Source organism: Podarcis raffonei, chromosome 7 (assembly GCF_027172205.1).
Source record: "Podarcis raffonei isolate rPodRaf1 chromosome 7, rPodRaf1.pri, whole genome shotgun sequence".
Classification (NCBI taxonomy): domain Eukaryota; kingdom Metazoa; phylum Chordata; class Lepidosauria; order Squamata; family Lacertidae; genus Podarcis; species Podarcis raffonei.
The window spans coordinates 84,148,448-84,173,163 of record NC_070608.1 but is presented as its reverse complement, the minus strand read 5'-3'; the positions used below and the strand labels follow the sequence as shown (position 1 = coordinate 84,173,163).

Here is a 24,716-nt window from a genome sequence, read left to right as displayed (position 1 = left end):
GTTTGTAGCCAAATAGTTCCCAGGAAAAGGGTCAGCGCTCACCGGCAGCAGCTTAGCGGCTTCACTCCGCAAAAAGAGCGATCGACTCACAGCGCCGCGCCACCCCGACACGATCCGGAGCTCCTTACGGGGTCCCTTCACGTAACGGAGGAGCGCTACAGGCGCCCGCCGAGTCCCACAACCACAGGCTATCCCCACCTGTGGGTTTCTGACGGGGGTCTCCGCTTTGCCGTAGCGGACGACCCGTTTCTGCGGAGCTTCCCCTTCACAAGTGAGAGGGGACCGCCATTACCGTTCGCGCCACCCCCGGAAGTCTGTCTAACTATATAATTGTTAACTGGATTTGAGTAAATCTTACTCAGCCACATAAGTAGGAATGCCAAGCGGAAACTAACAAGTATTATTCTTAATGATGTTTGAATGTACGAGCTCATTTTTAATCTAGAATGGAATACCTTATAGTTAATCCATTCAGTGATAGTATGAATGGAGGGGTCAGGTAGGGAGAAAGAGATCAAAATAACTTTCCAACCAAGTGGATGTCAAGCCTGTTTCAGCCTTTTAACTCCCCTAATATTTTGTTCCTTTGTTTTTATTTGATATAATTGTCAGGAGTTCAGCCTACACTCAAGTAGGACCCTGGCAGAGACACATGCCCAACTGGCATGTTCTCTCCCTCCTGGTCAATCATTCGGGAGCTTCAAAAGCTTTCTTCAACCCAAACATCACAGCGACTGATGCCGAAGAAAGTTCAGATCCATCATGGAGATGACAAGGTGCATGTTGAAGGATGCATTTCTACCCCAAAGCATGTGGGGGAGAAGCAGCAGCAGCAACAACTGTGGTGTATCTCCAGAACAGTCTGCCAGCAAAGGGAGCTAAATGCACACCTTTTGAACTTTGGCATGGGAGAACTCCCAACCTGTCACACATTCGTGTATTTGGAAGTCTATGTTACTACCACATTTCCAGAGAACGTAAAGGTAAAGGGGCCCCTGACCATTAGGCCCAGTCGTGGCCGACTCTGGGGTTGCGGCGCTCATCTTGCTTTATTGGCCGAGGGAGCCGGTGTACAGCTGGGTCATGTGGCCAGCATGACTAAGCCACTTCTGGCGAACCAGAGCAGCACACGGAAATGCCGCTTACCTTTCCGCCACAGTGGTACCTATGTATCTACTTGCACTGGTGTGCTTTCGATCTGCTAGGTGAGCAGGAGCAGGGACCGAGCAACAGGAGCTCACCCCATCACGGAGATTCGAACCGCTGACCTTCTGATCGGCAAGTCCTAGGCTCTGTGGTTTAACCTACAGCGCCACCCGCGTCCCTCTCCAGAGAACATAGACCTAAGCTTTTCCCACATATGTAACCCACTCCTTCTTCTCTGACAGGTGGAGGTGCTGCTGGAGGCTTTCTACAAGATCACCCAGGGGCCCACAGTAGAGGGCAGAAATGTGGCTGTCTGTGCTTTCTCCATCATAGCTTGCCATCACTTGGAGAAAGTGATTGAATACCTCCCACAGTGTCACGAGCCTGTCTCCAAATTTCTTCCTCTTCTTCCCCTTCTTTTTTGCTGCCTCGTGGCAACAGACAGAGGTTTTGGGGGGCTCCTGCTGTGGTACCATAGCCATTAATAGGTCCTTCAAAAGGAAGAGTGATTTCTTCTCTCTGTAGCATGGCAGCAAGCAGAAGACTTGAATCTGCATTCACAGTGACTGCGAGAGAATATGGCAGGAGGTTTTTGCATCGGCCGACCAATAACAACTACTCCATCTGAGGGCCGAGCAACTGTACCAAAGCCCCTTGGTGGAATCTGCCACCGCAGTGGTAAGGACAAACTGTTATGTACTGAAGTTCTCACCCTGAGCCAACAGGGGGATACTGTAGATAGTTTTCAATCAGGTCCACATATGCAAATAAGGGATTGAAAGTGACGTTCAGTGATTGGATAGTTACAGAAAATGGTTACTGTTGCGTTCTAGTGGAGCTCTATATAAGCAGGCTGGCTGAACCCTTCAGTTCAGTTCTGTTCTGGCTTGTGAATAAACAAGAGCTGTTTGAAGAATCGCTGTGTCGTCTGATATGTTCACCCACAACTTAACACAAACCATCTGCTTTCTGGTTTCCTTCTTCCCCAGTGTAATATCCAGGGGTTTCTGTATTCAGCATAAAAGCAGGGAAAGTGACTTGCACCTCTCTCTCTCCCAGCAACATCTTTTTTTTTAAATATTTTATTTAGGATTTTCTTGTTTTACAGAAGTGTAATGCCTCGTATTTCCCCCCCCCCATGTAACATTTTTACAAATCCGTTTCATTTGTTGAGGCATTAGGGGGAGAAGAAAAAAAAAAGGAAAAAGAAAGGGGGTGGAGGGAGGGAAGATGGATGGGGGTGGGGTCGGGTGGCGGTGTTTCTATTATGCTTAATGTATGTAGAGTTTGGTGTCAGCGTTGTTTGTGTTGTTCACTTGTGTTCCTTTGGTGGTGAGAGAGTTTGGGGTTGGCCTAGGGTGTGATTGTTTGTTTGTGATTGGCTGTGGTGATCTTTGTTTTCTTGTGTGAGTGGGGTGGGTGGGTGTTTTGGATCAGGTTAGCCATATTGATTTTCTATGCTGTTGGTGGATTATTGTCATTGTCTTGTTGGGCTGTGTATGTGATAAAGGGGAGCCATACCGGGGTGAAGGTGTCTTCTTCTGTTTGTCCCCGTGTCAGTTTCAGTTTATTAGTTAATTTTTCTAGTAGGGCTGTTTCCCATACTATTTGGTACCATTGGTCCATGCTTACTCCTGATAGGTCTCTCCAGTGTCTGGTTATGGTGTTTCTGGCTGCTGAAAGTAGGTGGGTTATGAGTTCTTTGTGGTGTAAATGGGCGTTGTTGTCTTGGAAGATGTTTAGTAGGGCCAATTCTGGGGTGATATCTAATACTTGTTTAGTTATTTTACATATTTCTCGTATGGCTGTTGCCCAGAATAGTTGGATTTTGGGACACTCCCACCACATGTGGAGGTATGTGCCTGTGGAGGTGCACCCTCTCCAGCATTTTGGTGAGGTTCCTGGGCGTATTAGCGCTAGTTTCCTTGGTGTTAGGTACCACCTGTAGGTGAGTTTCAGTGTGAGTTCTTTTCTTTTCGTTGATATGGATTTAAAGGGAGGTTTAGACCACATTCTGGTCCATTGCGTGGGGTTGATCTCATAGCCTATGTCATTCTCCCATTGTTTTTTGATTGCGTCTAGGGGGTTTGTGGGATTTTGGAGTAGTATTTTGTATATTGCGGATACCGTCCCTTTACTGTTTCCCTTTGTTGTTAGGAGGAGGTTTTCGAAGGTTGTCAGGGGCCTAGTTGCTGCTAATTTTACTGTTGGGTTGTTTAAGTGGGCATGTAGTTGGTGTTGTGTTAACCAGGGCATTTGGGTGTCTTCTAGTTTGTCTTGTATTTCTTGTGTTGACAAAGGTTTGTTATTTTTATAAAAGTCTATTAGGCGATATAAGCCTTTGGTTCACCAGGTTTTTATCTGGAGGTTTTGTGCTGCATGGTGGAATAATGGGTGGTATGCCAGGGGGATTAGTGGGGATGGGGTTGGGGATAGTTTGCCTATTTCTGTTTTCCATGCTTTGAGCATGGTCTGTGTGTACCTGTTGAGTGTTGTGGGAATTTTCTTTAGTTTGTTTGGGAGGAGTGGGTATGCTGTGGTGCAGGTATTTTCAATTGTGTCCCTCTCTAGGTGTACCCATTGTTTTGTCTCATCTTTGAGTATATATGGGATTATATGTCGTATTTGGTTGGCAATGTAATATGCTTCTATGTTGGGGATTCCCCATCCTCCTTCTGAGGTGGGGAGGTGCAGGCATTTGGGGCTTATTCTTGGTTTTTTATGTGAGAAGATAAAAGAGTGTAGTTTTCTCTGCCAACTGCGGAGTTGGGTTGGGGGGATCCAGATTGGGAGGGTTTGGAATAGGTAGGTTAGTTTTGGGAGTGTGATCATTTTGATCATGGCTATTTTGTCTGAGAGAGTGAAATTCATGTTATTCCATCTCTTTAGGTCTTTGTTAATTTGTCGCCACAGGGGCTTGTAGTTGTGGAGGTGCAATTTATTGAGGTTTCTGGTTATTTGTACCCCTAGGTATCTGAACTTGGTGTGGCAAAGTTTTATTTTGGTGACCTTCGTGAGTTCTTTTTGGGTGTGAGGAGGGGTGTTGAAGCACATAAATTCTGACTTTGTGAAATTTACCTGTAGGCCCGACACCATTGCAAATGTGTTGAGTTCTCTGATTAGGGAGGTTGCTGTGCTTATGGGGTCTGGTGTTGTGACCATTAGGTCATCTGCAAAGAGCCCTAATTTATAGGTTCTGCCTTTTATTTCCACTCCCTTGATGTCTGTGGCTGCTCGGATGCGGATTGCTAAGGGTTCCAGAGCCAGGATAAATAAGAAGGGAGACAGTGGGCATCCTTGTTTCGTGCCTCTTTGGATAGCTATAGTATTAGAATCCATATTATTAGTTCTGCATCTTGCTGAGGCTTGGGAGTATATTTGTTTGAGGATTTGTAGGAAGTTGGGGCCAAATTTCATGTTAGTTAGTACTGCTAATATGTATTTCCACTCTAAGCAATCAAAGGCTTTGAGGATGTCTAAGGACATAATTGTCAATGGGAGTTTCGTTGCCTTGCTGTGTTCGATCAGGTTCAGTAGTTTCCTGATGGGGTCTGTTATATTGCGGCCAGGGACAAAGCCAGTCTGGTCTGGGGCTATTAACTAGTGTAGGAAGATTTTTAGGCGGTTGGCCAAGATTGATGTGAATATCGTGTAGTCTTGGTTTATTAATGAGATTGGGCGGTATGATTCTACTTTGAGGCTGTCTTTTAGTGGTTTTGGGATGGAGACTATTTTGGAGTGGGTCCAGGTTTTGGGGATGGGACCCCCTTTTATGATGTCGTTGAATAGGCGGGTCATGTAAGGCATCAAGGGTTCTTTGAATTTCCTATAGAATTCTGCTGTGAAGCCGTCTGGGCCTGGGGCTTTGTGTGGTTTCAGATTTTTGAGGACTGCATCTATTTCCTCTGGTGTGATAGGGCTGTCCATGAATTCCTGTTCCTCATCAGTTAGGGTAGGCATGGTCAGTCCTGCTAGAAATTTTTTGATTTCCCTCTCTGGTGGGTTATGGGAGGTGTATAGGTTGGAGTAGAATTCTGCAAATTCTGAGATTATTTCTTTGGGGGAGAATGTTATGTTGCCGTCTTTTTTGGTGATGCAGTGTATTCTTGTTTGAGTGCTTTTTTCCTACATCTATTTGCTAGTAATCTGGAGTTTTTCCCTCCATATTCATAGAAACGTTGTTTAGAGTATAGAATGTTGATCATTGTTTTGTTGATTTCTAAGGAGTCTAGTTCTCTCCTTTTTTGTTCTATAAGTTTGAGGAGTTTTTTAGATCCTGTTTGTTTGTAGCGTGATGAGAGGACTGTGGTGTCTTGTTCTATGTGGTGTCTTGTTCTATTTTGCTAATTTTTGAGGTGGTTTGTTTTTTAAGGAATGTTTTCTCTTTTATGCAAGCTCCTCTGGTGACCGCTTTCATTGCGTCCCATAGGAGGGGGGTTGTTATATTGTCTACATCGTTTTCCTCGAAGTAGTTTTGGAGGGTTTTTGTGAGACTCTCTCTAATTTGTTTGTTTGTAGTTAGGATGGGACTGAAGGACCATGATGGGGTGGTTTGTGTTCCTTCTCCTATTTTAACGATGACTTCTACTGGGGCGTGATCTGTGATTTTAATGTTACCTATGTTTGTTGATTCCACTGAGGGGATCAGACCCTGTGTGAGTAGAATGCTGTCCAGTCTGGACACTGTATCATGGCGTCCCGATTGGAATGTATGACTGATGTCTCCCGGGTTTTGCTCACCCCAGATGTCGTAGAGACCCCTGTTTTTTAGCAATTTTAGTAATTTGTAAGAGTTCCTAGTTGTTGGAGGTTTCCTTTGGAGGAAGGTTGCCCATGGGGTTGTAGGGTGGATATCTTTCAGGGATATACCTTTCATATTTAGATTGAGGTCCCCTCCTAGGATTGCTTCCCCTTCAGAGAAGGAGAGGAATTTGTTTAGTGTCTTCTGGAAGAATTCTAATTGTTTCGCGTTTGGGGCATATATGGAGCCGATTGTCAGTTTGATTTTGCCGTCTAGTGTCCCTTTAGCGAAGATGAATCTGCCTTTTTTGTCCTTGAGGACTGTTGTGGCAGTGAAGTTCAGGTCTCTACTAAGTATTATGGCTACACCACGTGCTTTCCCTGAGCCTCGTGCGACCCACTGTTGACTGAAGCGGGGGTCGCTCAGGAGTTTGCTGCCTTTGGGTGGGTTGTGTATTTCTTGTAGGAAGGTGATGTGTGGTTTCATGGTGTTTATGTATGAGGTGATGCGCTTTCTTTTGATGGGGTTTCCCAGCCCCCTCACATTTAATGTAATTGCTTTTAGGTTAGCCATCTTGCTTATCTATTATGTGGGGCGATTCCCTGCCAACCCGTTCGGGTTGTCTTGTGTCTCTCTCTTCGTGTTGTTTAAAGAACCAGTGGGGTTGCGCTGACTTAGGGGCTAGTGGGATTAGAGTAAGATTTGGGTTAAAGAGTAGGGGGTAAGTTGTGGAGGGTTTCCTATATGTAGTCATATAGGTGTTTGTTTGGGGTATTTTGGGCCATCTGGCATTTAGCCGGTTGGTCCTAGGTCTCAGCTGGTGTGGAGGGCCATGTTCAAGGGCAGGCCATCCCCCCTGTTGTTTGCGATGGGGGGTGATCAGCGAGACAGTGTGAAGTGACTTTGTAACGACGCTGTCAAGTATAAGGTATAAGGTTCATAAGCAATGTTGCCAATGTTTTGAGCAACATTGTTGGTGTGTTGGGGTGGGGATGTGGGTGCTGGTACGCTCTGGTGCCACCATAGTGCTGGTTGGGTATCAGATTTTAGCCTGATTGTGGGTTGTGTTATTAAGGTTGGAGTTGTTTTTCCTTAGTATGGAGTATGAGGATGTTGAAGGTGTGGGTGATGGGGAGTGTGGTTGAGGTCGTCTGGACTGGTGTTGGGGTGAGGATTTCTGTGGGGGTGCGGGGCTGGGGGGGATGTTGATGGTGTTAACTAAATCTATGTTTTGGGGGGAGAGAGGGGGAAAGGGGGGGGGAATCACCAGTCCTTCAGTTTGTGGTTTTTTCCTGGTTGCTTCATTCAGCTGGGGTTGTTGTTGTTGTTGTAGGGTTGTCCATCTGCGATGAATTGGTTTGGTTAATCTTGGTCTGGTTTCTTGTGTCGTATGGCCGGCGGGACGGTTCTGAGCATGATGCTTGCCTGTATTGGTTTGCATTGTTGTGCTGCTTCTGTTGTTTCTTTTTCTTCTGTACCGTCGTCCAGTTGTTTGCTGTTGTTTCCTCGTGGTTGGGGCTGTCACTTGGTGGGTTTGTCGGTTGCCATTCCGGTGGGAGGTCGAGTTCAAGGTTCTTTAGTAGTTGCAGGGCCTCAGATATGTTGGTGGCCGTGTGTTGTGTTGTATTAGTTGTTACAATGAGGCGGAAGGGGAAGCCCCATCGGTATTTGATCCCTGCTTGTTGGAGACGCTGGGTGAATGGGCGCAGGCTTTTCCTCCGGTTTAGGGTATCCTGGGATAAGTCCTGTAAGGCCAGGATGGGGGTTTCTCCATATCGAAAGTTGGTTAAGTTTCTGGTGTTGTTCCATACCTCTTCCTTCTTTTTGTAGCGTGTGAAGCATACAATGATGTCTCTTGGGGGGGCGCTGGGTTTTGGCATAGGTTTTAGGGCTCTGTGAGCCCTCTCCAAGTCATCTGCCTCAGGTTTCAGGCTTGGGATTGTGTTTTTCAGCCAGCGTATAATTAGGTCTGCTGGGCTTTTCTCCTCTGTTTTTTCAGGAAAGTTGCGGAAGCGGATGTTACAACGTCTATTGCGGTCTTCAAGGTCGGCTTGCTTAATTTTCATCTCTCTGTGTTCTGCTTCCATTTGGTTTACCAGTTCGTCCGGTTTCTTGTTCACACGTGCATTCTCCTCCCGGTATTGCTCTATTATTCTTTCTTGCATTTGGTTCTTGTTCTCTAGAGCTTCCACTTTGGAGGTTAGATTGTTGATTAGTACCTGCATGGGAGCCATTGTGGCCTTTAGTGTTTCTTCTAATCGTGCTTCTAATCTTGCTTCCATTTCCCTCAGGTCTCGTTTCGTTACTGGGCGGTCATCATCTTGAAGGGGAGTTACAGTCTTAGCATTGTTTGCCATCTCCCTGGTTGGTGTCATCTCAGTCTCCCTAATGGTTTTGGTTTGAGGTTGGCTTGGCATCCTCTTGGAGTAGAGCGGTGGTTAGGAGTTGTGGCAGTGGTGGTTCCTGGGTATTGTTGGGTTGCTGAGCTGATCAGGCGTTGCTGGCTGGTGGCTTGTGCAGAGCGTTTGGATTAGGTGGTCATTTGTGTCACTTCTAGCCTGTGTTTTAAGAACTTCTGTAGGGCTTCTGTAGTTGCCTCAGCGGTGCCGCCAAAGCGGGGGGGGGGGGCAGGTAAGAAGATGAGTAGACTAACGGACAGACAGTTCATATAAAGGGAGGGGGTCAGCAGGTAGAGATGCAAAAGATTAGGGGGTGGGGCCTGTTGGAATATCAAGCCTTAGTCAGAGGAATTTGGCCACTATCCAGGCACCCGGCTTGAGTTCCTTTGTTGACCTCCCAGTCTGCGACTCCCGGCAAGATCAGGCGAGGTCTCAATCGGCGATCCTCCTCAACGTGAGAAGAACACACCACTCCTCCCCTCTCATCCCCAGGGAGGGGAAAGAGACAGACAGAAACATATTTACATGCTTTTATTTCTGTCCTTCCAGCAGTACAGAGAAACGTGACTGCTCTCTCTTAACTCCAACAGCAGAGAGAGAATACTCCTCCCATGTACTTCCAGTACAGATCATGTGACACTCTGAGCTAACATCCGGTGCTCAGTACACTGAATAGACTGTCCTTTGTTCCCATGGTACAGTCCCATAACGTCAACATCCTGTTTGGCTTTCCAGCCACCTGGAGCTTGCTGCTGCATTGCTCCTTTTTCGTAACATCCTCCCCCAAAAGAATCAATGCGTGTTGCGGCAAGCAAAGCGTGATCCAGAGAAGAAAACAAACAGTTGTTATACACATAACACTCCCCTGTTGTTACAGTTCCACCCTTGGAACTCCCCGCCACTGGTTTCCCCAGTGTACCTCTCTGGTTGTCTGGCTTCCAAGGAATGAGTGCATCTGCATTACCTTGGCTAGCAACTCTCTGTTGTGTCTTTGTCTCTGACTTAGACACAGCTCCAACCTGTCCTCGGTTGTGTACAACAGCAACACATGCAACAGCTAAGTTGGCAAACTCTTTTGAGTACCTCTTGGGTGGTACACCCTTTGTAACTCTCTCAGACCTTCGTATGAGGTGCTGATTCTCTCTGCTCACTGGTTCAGTCTCAGGACTCTTTGGAGAACCAGTTCCAATAGTAAACAGTGGTTCATCCTTCACCTGTGAAGGTCTATCCATTGTGTGAGATTTCCTCTCAATGACTGTGACAACTGAGCTCTTTGAGCTATCACTGTCACTCTCAGTACCACTGTAATCTGTAAAATCATCATCATCATCTGAATTGTCCTCTGTGGGAAATGTGTGAACTATCACTCTCTCCTGTTCAGGAGCACTCTCTAGAAATTTTGTGAGAACCACCTGACCAGATTCAGACAAAATTACTCTGTAGAGACCCTTTTCATATCCCACAAAAATGCCTCTGGCATTCTTTACTCCACCTGGAGCTTCTGTCCTCACATGAGACCCAAAAACCTTGAAATGGGCAACAGAAGGTTTTCTATGGAACAGTTTCTCAAAAGGAGAACTTCCCAACTCTTTTGAAACCTTTCTCAACCACGTATAACAAAACGACATTAGCGACTCCGCCCAGTACTCATGTGGCAGATGTGAACTAAGCAATTGCGCTTTCATCCCCTTTTGCAATTCTTTGTTCACCCGTACACAGACACCCCTGTTCCACGCTTCCGCTGAAACAGCAACCTTGTGTCTTATCCCTTTCTTCTGCAGGAACTCCTGAAAATCCTGTAAAAGAAATATTTGCTTCTCATCTGTGAAAAGAAAATCAATGTTAGCATCATGCATATTTTTAACCTTGTCACAAAACTCCTGAAACCTTTCCAAGGCTTCCTGTGGCCTCTGTAACACATAAATCCATACAAAATTAGAGAAATGATCCACACACACAAGATAAAATCTTGCATTGCCTCTAGATGGTGCTAGAGGACCAATCACATCAGCATACACTCGCTGAAACGCTCTGTCGACCCCGGTCACCTTCTTGGTGTTCGTTTTGGTCACACCTGCGAGAGAAATTAGGTTAGACTCAGATGATTTACATTCCATGTAATCACTTTGGTCATAAGTCAACAAATACAGTCCATCTTTCTCTCTGGCAGAAAGATACAACTCTCCATCTTTGAAGATCTTGCAGCTCTCAGCATCATAGGACAGTTTCAGTCCTTTCTTTGCAATCTGCGAAACACTCAGCAGATTGAACTTCAATTCAGGAACCAAGTAAACATTGTTTATAGTCAGGTTCAGACTCTTAAGAAACACAGTCCCTATCCCGGTCGCTTCCAGCTTCTGACCGTTGGCCTGTTTCACAGCGAAATTTTGCTTCTTAAACGTTGAAAATAGTTCTCTGTGTGGGGACATATGAACGGTCGCTCCAGTGTCGATTATAAACGCGTTCTCAACATCTGGCGTGGTTCCTTTCGACATCAGAGCCTTTGCAGGTTTCACCATAGGCTTGGTATGTCCTTTGCCTGATGCCTCAGGCTTTGCTGAGCGGCCCTTAGCTCCTTTTGGCTGGCGTGGCTTCTTACAGTTCCGCTGAAGATGCCCAGCCTGTCCACAATTGTAACATTGGACAACGTTCAAAGCTACAGCATTCTCTCCAGTAGCAACATTATTGGGGGAATTAGAACTCCGTTCCTCCCTCCCCCTGTCCTTTACTTCCAGTGCAGCAAGCCTGTCGTGTTCATTCAAAACAACGGCACACACCCTCTCCGCGGTCAAATCTTGAGCCGGAAGGGAACCAAGCTGACTGGCAACGGTTTTGTAAGTCCGATTTAGGCTGTTTATCATCATGAAGCAAAACACTTCCTCCTGTAGACGGAAATTGCGTTCCACCATCTGTTGGCGCAGATATTTCATCTCCGTCAGGTGCGCTTGAACATCTCCATCAGGCGCAAGCCTCAGATTGGTCAGCTTCTCAAAATACAGCAACGCTGAAGAACCAGCATCCCTCTGATGTGTTCTACGCAGCGTCTCCCAAATCTCTCGCGCATACTCTAAATTCTGAATATGCACCAATTGGCTATCTGAGACACACAGAATTATAGCCGTCCTGGCCTTTAGATTCTGTGATTCCCAACCTTGTGTTGGTGCTGCAGGGATGGGGTTATCAATCACCTCAAAGATCCTCTGATTCTGCAGCAGGGCTTTCATCTTTACAGACCAAGATGAATAATTGTCATTAGTCAGGGGAGGGGGATAAGGTAAACCTCCCCCCTTCTTGGCATCCATTCTGAATCCAAGTGTCTGCTCTCACTGTCAAGCCTGTAAAATCCAAAAGTCTCTTCTGGGTTGTTTACTGCCTACTCTGGCAGGCAAACTGCACGCTGTTTTAAAGTCCTTGCACAGCTGCGTAGATAGCCAAAACAATTCCAGGCTCTCTGTCAGTAACTTTCCAAGCCTACTGACGGTCGTTGCCTAGCAACTGTGCATACCATTCTTGGGACAGGAAATCTTATCAACCACAAGAATTCCTGGTATGCAAGCCTTTGCTCTCAGAGCTGTTTCTCCAAACGCAGCTCTCGTGAACCAGAGAATAAATCAATCTGCGTTCACACTTTTTAGCCCGAAATTCAGCATACCTTTGGGGCTCCGTTGCCTGGAAAACACCCCCTCTCGGTGTCCAGCCGTCTGTTCAGCTTCTGGCTGCACGCAGACGTTATCTTCTTTCCTTTGGTGCAGAGGATGGCAAACGATCCATCGACCTCTCACCTCTCATGCTGATTCCCATGGATCAGATAACCATCGGCTACTGCTACCAGTTGTTGGAATATCAAGCCTTAGTCAGAGGAATTTGGCCACTATCCAGGCACCCGGCTTGAGTTCCTTTGTTGACCTCCCAGTCTGCGACTCCCGGCAAGATCAGGCGAGGTCTCAATCGGCGATCCTCCTCAACGTGAGAAGAACACACCACTCCTCCCCTCTCATCCCCAGGGAGGGGAAAGAGACAGACAGAAACGTATTTACATGCTTTTATTTCTGTCCTTCCAGCAGTACAGAGAAACGTGACTGCTCTCTCTTAACTCCAGCAGCAGAGAGAGAATACTCCTCCCATGTACTTCCAGTACAGATCATGTGACACTCTGAGCTAACATCCGGTGCTCAGTACACTGAATAGACTGTCCTTTGTTCCCACGGTACAGTCCCATAACGTCAACATCCTGTTTGGCTTTCCAGCCACCTGGAGCTCGCTGCTGCATTGCTCCTTTCTCGTAACAGGGCCAGGGGAAATATTTGTTTCGGAGGGATTTGTATATACCCCAAAGGGGTACTGTACTGGGGTCCAGTTAAGGTGGAAGTTGGGGTTGGGAGTGCACTCAGAAGCAGAGACAGACAAATAGGCTATATGTAAAGGGTGGAGGGAGTAAAAGGAAGAAGAAGAAAGAAGAAGGGGGGAGCCGGGGGGAGAGGAGAGATTGGAGTATAAGAGAAGAGAGAGAGAGACAAAAAGAGAGTTGAAAGAGAGAGGAGAGATAGTACAGTAATATCAGCGGTAATAGATTGCAGCAATAGTTTTAGCTATAGTATGAGGGGGGCAAAGTATGATACAGTGATATGAATGTATGTATGTGTTTCCTTTAGGGGAAGGGGAGGGGGGAGGGAGAAAGGGAGGAGGGAGAGAAAAGGAGAGGAGGAGGGGGAATGGTGGGAAAAGGAAGGAGAACAAAAGAGAGGGGAGAGGGAGGGAGGGAGGGTGAACTGTGGCAATGGTATGGGGGAAAGTCTTATTTTAAAAGAGGGGTGGGGGGAGAGGGCTCCCTCCTCAAAAACAATCTGACGAACAGGCTAAAAAAAGGGGGGGTTGATTTTTTAAAGTAAAGGGGATAGAAAACAAAATTGGGGATGGAAAGTGAAAGGTGGGATGGAAGGAAAAAATAAGGAGGGGTGAAGAGAGAGAGAGGGGAGAGAAAAAAGGAAGAGAAAAATAAAAGGGGAGAGTTGAGGGGGAGAGTATCAATAGCAATAGCAGTGATATGGAGAAAATTTTTGTTTTAAAAGAGAGTGGTGGTCGTAGCAGGGGGGCGAAGGATTCCCCCCTCAAGAAGAAGCTGACAATTAGAATAGAAAGGGCTCTAAAAAGAGGGGGGGGGGAATTGTGTGTGTGTGTTGTTGTTGTTTTTAAAAAACTATTTCCCCCTAATTATTATTATTATCTTTTGTTTGTAAATAATAATAATAATTAAAATGGTACGGGTAGAAGATAAAAATGAGAATTAAAGGTTAAAAAAAATGTGTTTTTGTGTGTGTATATATATATATATATATATATATAAAGTTATTTTATTTTAAAAAATGAGTAAGGTACGAAAAGGATAAGTAAAAGAGAGTGGAAAGTCTGGGGCGAAGTGGCAGTCCCAGGAAATGACCTGTGTTGTTTCAGGGCTCTTTTCTGGGTACTGCCATTTTAATTCTTAAGAGGGGAGTTTGAGGTGAAAATAAAATGAGATTTAAGTTGGGGTGTGTGTGTGTGGAAAAGGGTGTCTTTAAATAGTGTAGAAAAGGTAGAAACAACAATTAAAATTCAAGTAAAGGGTGGCTGCAGCAGCAGTGGCCCCTCTTTTAAAAAGAAGAATGATAAAAGTAGGTATATGGGGGGGGATAAAAAAGATTTTTAATTTTTTTGAAAAAAAGGGAGAGAGAGGGGGAGGAGGAAGGGGTTAACAAAAAGGGGGTTAAAAAGAAAAAGAAAAAGAAAGGGGGGAAAAAGGGTAGTTTCTTCCTTTCTGTGATCTCCTTTGTCATGCGGCTTTTCGCTGTTTTCCTTGCCTCTGGAGCTCCGGTCGGGCTCAGCCACATGTTTTTTCGGAGCCTCTTTTTCCTTCCCGGTGCTCACCTACCTCTCCTCTTTTTTCCCGTCGGCAGAGATGGGGGCAGCAGCGGTAAAGTTGGGGCTCCTTTTTCTGTCTTTCTTTTTCTTCCTCTCTCCCCCTTTCTTTCTCCCTCTTTGCTTTAGCTCCACTGTTCTCCTGGTTTTGAAGCTCCTCTGGGCTGTTGGCGGGGGGGGGGGTCGGGTGCCTTTCCGGCTCAATCTCAGTCCTGGGGGGTGTGTGTTTTGGCTCCTTTGATAGACTCCCGGGCACCCCCGATTCCTCTCCGCTGGCGGTGCTGGCGGCAGCAGTCTTGGGAGCCCGGGAATCGGCCAGACAGCCTTTTACTCTGGCTGGCTTCAGGAGCTCTTTTCTGCTGTTGCAGCCGCCATGCTGCCTCGCCGGAAGCCTCTCCCAGCAACATCTGACCAGCCTGTTGCACGCCACCCTCAGGATGGAGGAATACAAGGCAGCTGTGCGCCAGCACTTCCCACAGCTGCTGATCGCTCACCTGGGAATGCTTGTCAACTTCCTCTATGACCAGGAATTCCTCAGGTGAGTAGTGTGTTGCAAAGCAGCCAATAGAGTCCTTTTCCCCTTCAGCCTCTGGGAGTTTCCAGTCCAGGTGGTTTTCCACCTTTAGGCGGCTACTAGGGAGCAAGGATGGGGAAGGAATTTGATCCTGTTTGCATGTCAAGGCAGATCTGCATAATTCACAATTTCTGAAAATATCAACTTCTGGGGAAGCCTCGTAAACATGGTTTTCCACTTTGGTTCTTGGTGTTCTGACTTACAATAATCAAATACCAAACAGTACAGAAAACCAGGATCTTTTGGTGCTATCCTGCTGAGAGCACCTCTTTTTTCTTTTTCTTTTTTCCAGATAAGAGGTCCTGATTCCCAAAGCCTGTGGCAATGACCCTCCTGGTAATACTGGCCTTCCTTGAATACAGAGAGGCTAAGGGACTTCTGCACCTCCTTCTCAGCACCACGAGAGAAACTAGAGATAGCCATCATAGACCAATTTTTCTGCCCGGAGAATTTCAGCCAGGGGTTGTCTGCCATGGTGAGGTAAGAGGAAGAACACAGTGACCTTCTAAAGGTCTGGCAAATGGAGCTCAAGGCATGGGATAGGAATGTGTCCCTGAAAGTGATACTGGTGGATTCCTCCCATGGTGGAAAACATCACCGCTTCTCTCAAGAACAAGGAGTTTTCCAGAATGCCACAAGCAGTGAGATCTATCTACATTGAGGTGAGGGGGACTGACACAGGAGGAAATGGGTGCAGCGAGGAGGCTCTGGCTTGGTTTCTGCTGAGAGTTCGGCTTTGTGTCCTTCAAAACTGTTTCTCCCAGAGGAAAGTGCCCTTCCACTAACAGCAGAGAGTCCCCCAAGGCCAAATTCTGCATCTCTTCTGCCACATCCATGCCATCTTTGGCTACACTGAAGACACGGTGAAGCAAAGTTTGGTCTCTGACCAATACAACCATGTTGTGGTTGTCTTACAACATAGCAGAGGCATCTTTATTGATGAGATCTCTGCGGGTGAAGGGGCTTTTGTGGTCTCCCTACACAAGGTCTTCCTGCAACATTGTTTTTGGGTGGAGACTTCTGGGTTGGCGCCAGCGGCTAATGGCGGATTCCCTCCGAGCTCCAGAGGGAATCGGCTCCACAGGATCAGGGTCGTACCGCTGCGGTGACGCGGAGACCCCTAAAAATCACAGGCGGTGAAGCCTGTGAACCTGGTGACTCGGCGGGCACCATTTGCACCCCCCGACCTGCGAAGGAGCCTTTTTAAAGGCTTCGGAACGGGAGACGGGGTGAGCGGCGCGGTGCTGAGAGTCGACTGCTTCTCCTGTGGAGTGAAGCTGCGCTGCCATGGCCGGAGAGCGCTGACTTCTTCTTGTGATTTGGACTTCAAAATAACAACCCGTGAGTAGTACGGAAATTGGATTTTTAAAGAAAATTTTTCGGTGAATTACGTACGATCGGGGAAGGCGCAAACAGGAAGTCCGCCTCCTCGTCCTGTAAACAATCTAAAGCAAGGACCTGCTAACTAAGGTCGAGAGAATTTTTTCTTTTATTATTGGGCAAAAGACATTAATTTCACGATTTGGCATTAGAAGAAACCTTACTGGAGGATAAGAGCTAATTTTGGGAGCTGAAGTGCTACCCGCCCGGACCCGGGAGTGATCCGCGAGAGAGCCTGTTGAAGGTATTGAAGAGTTTGACAGCTGTCAAATTAGCTGTCAAGACGGAAAAAGAGAACTTTGGTTCTGCTGCTTCTGCTGGCTATATTTGTTACAATTTGACTATACTTTGTTGAAAACAAGGAAGAACTGATACAAACTAATTTGATTTTTGGATTTGAATGGGAAAGAACACTAAGTAACCAAAATCCCTCTAGAGGGGATTTTGGGACATTACAAGAATGGCTGAAGGAGGGGAAATTCAAGCTGAATTGGACAGAGTCTTTGTTCTCTTGGGAAAGCTACAAGGCCAAATTGATGTTTTGGCTACAAATGTTGCAACTCTGGACTTAACAGTAAACAAACTCATTGAATCTGATAAGGAATTGACTCAGGAAGCCCATGCAGCTGGACAAGAAGAGAAACTTGAGAGCTTTGAGAGTGTGAAGAAAGAGATATATGTTGTTCCTGAGGAAAAGGAAGGAGGAGCTGTAATTTTACAGATGATAAAGGAGAGCCAGAGGCCTGACATGATGGCTGCAAAGGAAAATAAGAACTTGATGGTGAAAATTTGGTCTGAATTGGAGACTGAAGAATGGAGAGATCTCCTTGTGTGGAGATCTGAAGACCCAAGGATTACAAATTTGATTAAGGTGGAAGTTGGAGCTTTGGAGACATTTGGATTTGAAAGGAGTAAGAAACAAGATTCAGGCTCCACTTTTAAGTATGGAGGTCTGGCTGGAAGAAACATGGACTTTATTGGACTAGAGCTTCTCCGAGATTTGGTGTTTAATACCAAGGACTATCAAAAAAGCTGGCAGAGAGGAATTGAGAGAGAATTAAGAGCCTCGGACGTGAGGTCTCCAGGCTGATAGTAGATTGACTGATGGACGATTATTGGGGATTGGAACCGGGAAAGGGGGGGTGGAGTTTGGGAATCCAAAGGGTGTATAATTATAATCTGTTTTGCTTTTATTTTGTTTTGTTATTTGTATGAGAATTGAGGAAATCGTGGAAGGGAATTTAGGTCGACTTTAGAAAAAGGCTTTAAGAATAAGCACTGATGTATAATCATTGATGTCTATAAGGCAAAATTGGTTTTTCAAAATGAACTAACTATAAAATATAAAATATAAAAAGGTTAAAAATTAGGGACAAGAACTTGTTGAACTGATGTTTAAACACTGATGTTTATAAGTTAAAATTGGTTTTTCTAAAATGAATTAAATATAAAAAGGTCAAAAATTGGGGACAAGAACTTGTTGAACCAACAATTTGAATTGGAATACAAGAGGGGGAGGTGTGGGGAAGTCAGGGAAATATGTTATTGAAAATAAGGATTTTGAATTCTATGTGTTTTTAAATTTTTTTGTTTCGTCTTTTTTGATTTTTTAATGTATTATAATGGAAAAATTTTAATAAATATCATTAAAAAAAAACCATTGTTTTTGGGTGGCCCCAAGAAGCGCAGCTCCCAAGGTTCCCCATTTAACGGCTTTCCTCCGGATGCAGACAACAGACACCCGCCCTCCCCAGTTTAGACGGCAACCCCAGTGGGGGTTCCCCAACATGCCCCCATCAGAGTTTGGACCTTGCACCTACATTTAACTTCAATATTCTGTGGCTTACGTCAAAGCTACTTAGAGCCTAAGGATTGTCTACAGTTTTGGTGTTCCTCAGAGTAGACCCATTGGACTTGATGTACATGGCGAACTTAGGTCCATTCACTTCCATGGGTTTGCTTCACACAGAACTGTGTTGGATACAACTCTCCATCTGTAGTAAGAATACAGATTCTGGTGAATAAACCGAGAACCTGTCTAAACCTTTCATCACTGAAGAACACACCTAGTGCAACCACATATAGGCAGCTTTTCCAGCTGTGTGCAAGTTTACATGTTTCTTGTAACCTTCTGATGGTAAATACATCCAGACCAAGCAATCTCAGAATTTCTCTTGGACAGCAAAATTCTTGCAAGCTGAGCATGTGAAATCAGGGAAATATATCTATAAAGGCTCTTTTACAGTCTTGTGGACAAAAGAAATTGAGGTGTTCAGCAAAATGAGAGCTGTTTTTTTTTAATCGCTCCCTTCTTCCCTATGCTTCCATTTTAATATGTTGCACTAATGTCCCCCCCCCCCACCCCTTCATTTGATTATAGCACAGAGTCACTGATGCAGCAGCAAATTAGATTTTTCTCTTGGCCTTAATGTGCTGCAATAATGAAATCCATGACTTTCAACCTCACAGGTTGACATCACCTGTATATTGGCAGTTCAGAGCTGAAGGCCTGGAGCTCATTTGTCTTACTTGGGCTGGCTTTCTTTCCCGCGAAAGAGCCCCCGAGGAATGATATATTTTGTGCTATCTGAGCTTTCGAGGCTGATAAAATAGTTTTAAAACTCACACACCAAAGAAGCTTTGTTCTTTTGCTCGAAATATATTTTGCTCATACTGTGTCTTAACAGACACCCTGTTTTCAGAGTCTGAGGCACAGGGGTCAGCAGCAGTCTGTATCAAAGATTTTGTAGATGTGTCCCACTTTACAGAGGGCGGTCCTCTGTCTAAGGGCACCCCTCACTTTGAAGGGCTGTGTGATCTGAATCTGGCTTTGAAGATAAAGAACCCTAAAAAAGGAGAGCAAAATACTGTATTTTTTGCTCTATAAGACTCACTTTTTCCCTCCTAAAAAGTAAGGGGAAACGTGTGTGTGTCTTATGGAGTGAATGCAGGCTGTGCAGCTATCCCAGAAGCCAGAACAGCAAGAGGGGTTGCTGCTTTCACTGCGCAGCGATCCCTCTTGCTGTTCTGGCTTCTGAGATTCAGATTATTTTTTTTCTTGTTTTCCTCCTCCAAAAACTAGGTGCGTCTTATGGTCTGGTGCATCTTATAGAGCGAAAAATACGGTAGTATGTCCTCTCTTTTTTTAGTGATATCAAAGGATTGAATTTCTGTGTCCAATGAGCATGCTCAGTCCCTTTGTGGCAGGAGGAATTTCATGCCCTTAGGGACTTTCCTGTATATTTTTGCTACTTCAGATTTGTAAATGTTTTGCTTTTGGCCTTTTCTAGTAATCAGTGTGACCTGTCCTGTACCTAGGCCAAATTCAAGGTTTCTAGGTGATGGGGAACTATTTTAACAGTTTGGGTATCCCCGTGAGTGAGTCAAGTTGCCAGGCAACTTGTACTACGTGAAGGATAGGTTGCAGTAGTGTTAAAGTAAAGAGATATGAGCTATCTTTTCCTATAAACAACTATGGATTTTGCCGAAAGTATAATTACACAAACATGCATGATTACAATTATTTAAGCATTATTGCTGCAGGTGTGCGATAGCAATTATAGAAGAGCACTTACGCTGAGATTCAGTTGTACAAATATCAGCACCTGCTTGCTTTACTGAAACAGCTTAATTAACATAATATGTTCTATATTTGATTACACCAAAGTGGAATTGTGTCCACCAAATCAAAGGCACATGTTTCTGCTTCTGAAGCATAATTGCTTAATTGTTGTTGTATATATTAATTTTTTCATAACGTTCCTTGCCTGAAAGTCCTTGACTTCAATGCTGCTTTCTGCTCAAGGAGTTCGGCTCCCTTTCTGTTTCCATTTTAGCGATATGGTTAGTCAGAATTCCAAGGGGATTGGCTCCAGCAGGGGACTTGAACTGAAAACCTCTGGTTCTTAGGTTGATCCATAAACTAATGTGTATTCAAGATCCAGGGTTCTTCTCAGACACACAAGGGAACAGGGAGGAACAATCACTGGGATTGGCAGGTGGTATGTCAGGGACTGTCAAGGTTACGAAGGGTGTGTGGTGGACTGGCAGGGAACCAGGGGAGCAACGCAGGAGAGGGTACTAGTGCTTTATGGGCTGTCACACCACCCATGAGGCAGGAGCCCGGGGAAGCTGCTGTTTTTCATCTACCACATGCAATAGACTGAAGAGCCTGCAAGCAAAATAATACTTTGCCAATCTCCTGGAATCTCAGCATGTGGCTTCCCATCCAATGTGAAACCACACCAGACCCTCCTTAGCTAGCAGTTTTATGGGGATCACCCCCCGCATACTTCAATCTGCAGGAATGGATGGATGTTGCCCATTGTATTTATTTCATGGTCAAAGCCCTCCATAGCCACCGTCTGCATGTGTGTGTATTCTTCGTTGCATGAGTTATTCTGTAATTTCTATTATCTGCATGCAACATTAATCCTGCCATAATGTATGAGAAATGCTTTGAACATTTGAACTGTGCCAAATACCATATTTAGCCCAGTTCAAAAGCTACAGCTCTGAAAGCTTGGCCAGTTTTATGTTGCAAATGCGAGACACTGGCTGGCAGAGGGCCGGGAGACAATGATTTCCCCTAACGCCACTCAGAGAGTTTGCAGATCAGCTGACATTTGAACTACGGGTTTCATGGTCCACAGCTAATACTTTTGACCTACTGTGCAAGCTTTCAACATGTCTAGCAATCTGGCTGCGCCCATAGCTAAATGTCAGCATGGCCAGACAAGGCAAATCTGTAACTTCTGGAAAGAAGCGACGCTCCCCAGTCCCTGGATCGGGCATAGGCAATGTGGTGTCCTCCAGTTGGACTACAACTCTCATCAGCCCTAGCCAGCCTGGGAGATGTAGTCCAATGACACTACCTGGCCTAGACTGAGTGTGCTTTAATGATTCGTGGTAGGACTTACAGCAAGATGCAGAAATAAGAACAATCCTGTCTGGAGGAATCTCCATGTTGGATGCAACCCTTAACGACGTCTGGTTTAACTTGAATGTGACTGTTAGAGGCAGAATTAACAGAATATTTTCAAAACATCCAAGCTTAATATTCATCTTCTCATTAAAGCTGAAGCGGTAGTGGGCAGTGGAGCTCTCAAGGAATATAGCAGAGACTCTCATGTAATTAAAGCAATTACTTCACTTTGGCATATCTGGAAAGTTGCCATTCCCTGTGTTTAATAACGAAGGGACGTAGTTTGACAAGATCTATGCCTCTATGTACCATAAAATAAACTGCTGAGCTGTCTATTACTCGGGCAACACAAACCTATTTTTCATTCTGTTTTGTCAGGTCTAATTTCTCCCAGGAGCCCAGACTGCATTAGTCCTCATCAGACTTAGGAGGAAGGGATATTTTTATTATTTTAAAGTTGATCCATTGATTTCTTTTTCTCTCTCCCTCTCTCCGCTGATTAAAAAAACACTCCCCCAGAAACCATTCAACAGCTTCTTTAAATAATATATTCCAGAACAAGCCATGTGTGGAAGTAATTGACAGGAAATACGAAATGCTTGTTTCTTTCATATGATTTGGAATGTTTTAAAAAATGAAATGGCAGAACTCTCCTTCCTTGGAGGTTTTTAAGCAGAGGCTGGATGGCCACCTGTCATGGATGCTTTAGTTGAGTTTCCAGGGGGTCGGTCTAGATGACCCTCAGGATCCCCTCCAATTCTAGGATTCTTGTTTCTGCTCTCTGCAAGCACTGCTTGAACTGTTGCACAAAACCAATATAACCAGAGGCTGGACAAAGGAGCATGTTCTGTTGCAAATGACAGCTCCGCAGTGCCACCTTCAAGCCTTTGAAAAGGCTTATCGGCGACAATGCTTCATTCCCTGTGTGGAGGTCACTGAGCAGATGTTCCAGCTGTGCCTGACTCAAGCATGCGGCATCCCATGGTGGGGACTGGGCGGGTACAATCCTGCTTTCTTCATGCGGACAGCAGGGTGCTGCGGCTGCGTGTGACAATGAATGGAAGAGGCTGGGCCATTCTACTTCCCCGTCTCCTCACCCCCCCAATCTATCATCCAGCAACAGTAACATCTAAAACAGGAACATCTAAAATAGGCTGTTGAATTAGGTGATGCCCTGAACCAGCACATTCTATGATGGATCCTACGGTCATCTATCATAATAAAGTCGATGCAAAAGAGACCAGATAAGCCCCTTTTCCAGCAAAGCAATATAACCTCTCTGCCAAATACTGTCTTGCATCATGACCTTGGCAAGCTGGAAGAAAATGCACTTCGTGTGATTTACACGGTTCACCAATTCCTTTGTTCTTCCCCCAGATTAGCTATTTTAAAAATCACTTGCGGTTTGCACCCGCTCACAAAAACTTCATTAATCACTGCAGCAGAGGCAGTATTTTTTTTTAAAAAGTATGCTACTGTTTTAGGGAACCAAATATAATTAGCTGTTTTGTGATTCATTCAAATTGGCAGCCTTAATTAGCATAATTGATAGGCTGATTAATGAATAAATCATGGATTTAAAATGGGATTTTTAATCAGTGCTGTCCCTTCAAAGAGGGTGTTTCTGTGCCAATCATAATGTTCTAAATTATTTGTGTGCACTTCTATTTCACCGAACGTGTCAGAGACGATTTGGCAGTAGCTTTCGTAAGGCAGGTATCTTCAATTACCCACAAAGCATATCCTGAAATGAGATACTATATTTATTTAGTTAATGCGGTACTGTTGATTCAAAAAGAAGAAGAAAATTATCTGATTGCCGTATTGCTCAGAGTCCTGCATGGAGTGAGTCAGTTGTTCTGAACGACAATTCTATATTTTTAGATCTCAAATGTTAACTCTCTCCTGGATAGTTTAGGACTGAGCAGTCACAGATAGTGACCATGCCAGCTTCTGCTCTGGGATAAATTTTAACTGCATAGTTAGTGGCTTGGTGCAAGCACATTCTTTTTCATTTAGCCTATCCAGGTTTTTTCTTGGTGTGATGACTATTGGTCCCATCACTGCATTCCTCCACTCATGCCTCTTGAATAACTGGGGCTGCAGAGAGTTATTAATGTTCCCCCCACTAATAGGTAACAGGAAGGCCACGTGATTGAAACAGAGATGCCAGAATATTCAGGCAGAAACAGGAGTAGAACCGCCTGTGTTTATTTGTTCCATGTCCAGAAATCAACCCAGCAAATACGATTGGTGTTTGCTACTGCTGCTGCTTTTGGCCCACAAACGATACGCAATTGGTCATGTCTCCTCCATTTGCATGGCATTTATTTTGCACATAATCACAATGCCATAATTTAATTAATTACAAAAGAATTATGCACCTCGGGACACCTTAGACTTGAAACTGAGATTGATTCAGCAAAAAATAACATTTCAGTATATTGGACTCTTCTATAGGAAGATGTTGGAGGTGTAATGTTGAGAATGCCTTTTTGAGGCAGTATGGAATTATCAGTTGTTAGTAACATATATTTGTGTTATTTTAAACTATATTCCTGAAGTATACAGATCAGTGGCTGGACAATGAAAGTGGATTTTGCAAGCCATTATGGTGGCCAAGATACCTACACTTTAGGATAACTGCCCATTGTTTATTTTGCAATGGTTTGAGGACCTCACTGCCCTGGGTACATTCAAATGTGTTTTGTATTGTATAGACATCGGTTTTGTGTTGATGCCTATTTTGACATTTGCATGGATTAAAGATCCGTGTACTAATAATGGTCCCTATATCCACTGACGCGGGTGGCGCTGTGGGTTAAACCACAGAGCCTAGGGCTTGCCGATCAGAAGGTCGGCGGTTCGAATCCCCGTGATGGGGTGAGCTCCCGTTGCTCGGTCCCTGCTCCTGCCAACCTAGCAGTTCGAAAGCACGTCAAAGTGCAAGTAGATAAATAGGTACTGCTCCGGCGGGAAGGTAAACGGCATTTCCATGTGCTGCTCTGGTTCGCCAGAAGCGGCTTAGTCATGCTGGCCACATGACCCAGAAGCTGTCTGCAGACAAACGCTGGCTCCCTTGGCCTATAGAGTGAGATGAGCGTGCAACCCCAGAGTCGGTCACGACTGGACCTAATGGTCAGGGGTCCTTTTACCTTTACCTTCATCCACTGACGGTGGTTCGTTGTTGCTGCTGACATCTGTCGGTCTTGGGAGACATGGAAGATTGTAAAGGTTAAGTCAAACCGTTGGAAAGTTACCATGCTTGCTGTGGCTGTAGAGACCAATATGCGAGAGACATGTTTTGTTGCAGCTGGGGCAGATGAAGGTGTCCAGTTGCGCTGCTGCAGATGCAGCATGGCGTTTCGTCTCTCTGTGCTCCTCCCAGCCATTCCTTCTCTGGTCACTCTGTGGGTACACAACCTGAGTTTTCTGAGTTTTCTGTCTGCAGGCACTGTGATTGTCTGCAAGGGATTCCTATAAGGCAGGTTACAGATACATTCCCAGGACATTCTATACAAGATCTCAAAGTAGCTGTTTTACTACAAAGGAATTTCAGAAATAGACTGGAAAGAGAAGCTGCTGAATTGCAACTCATTACCAAACTTAAAACCATGGAGAGACCTGGTCTGAACAAAGACATTGGATTCTTATCTC

General features: G+C 45.1%; 1 long non-coding RNA gene across 2 annotated transcripts; it reads left to right on the top strand.

Moving 5' to 3' along the window:
* The first annotated feature begins 1,259 nt into the window (after positions 1–1,259).
* On the top strand, positions 1,260–23,821 carry LOC128417977 (uncharacterized). 2 transcript variants are annotated; one of them, XR_008331633.1, is made up of 4 exons: positions 1,260–1,824; positions 14,583–14,719; positions 15,048–15,235; positions 23,780–23,821. It is a non-coding gene; the product is annotated as an uncharacterized LOC128417977 (long non-coding RNA). The 2 variants fall into 2 exon arrangements; XR_008331632.1 differs by lacking the exon at positions 23,780–23,821 and having other exon boundaries at positions 15,048–15,715.
* The last annotated feature ends 895 nt before the right edge of the window (positions 23,822–24,716 follow it).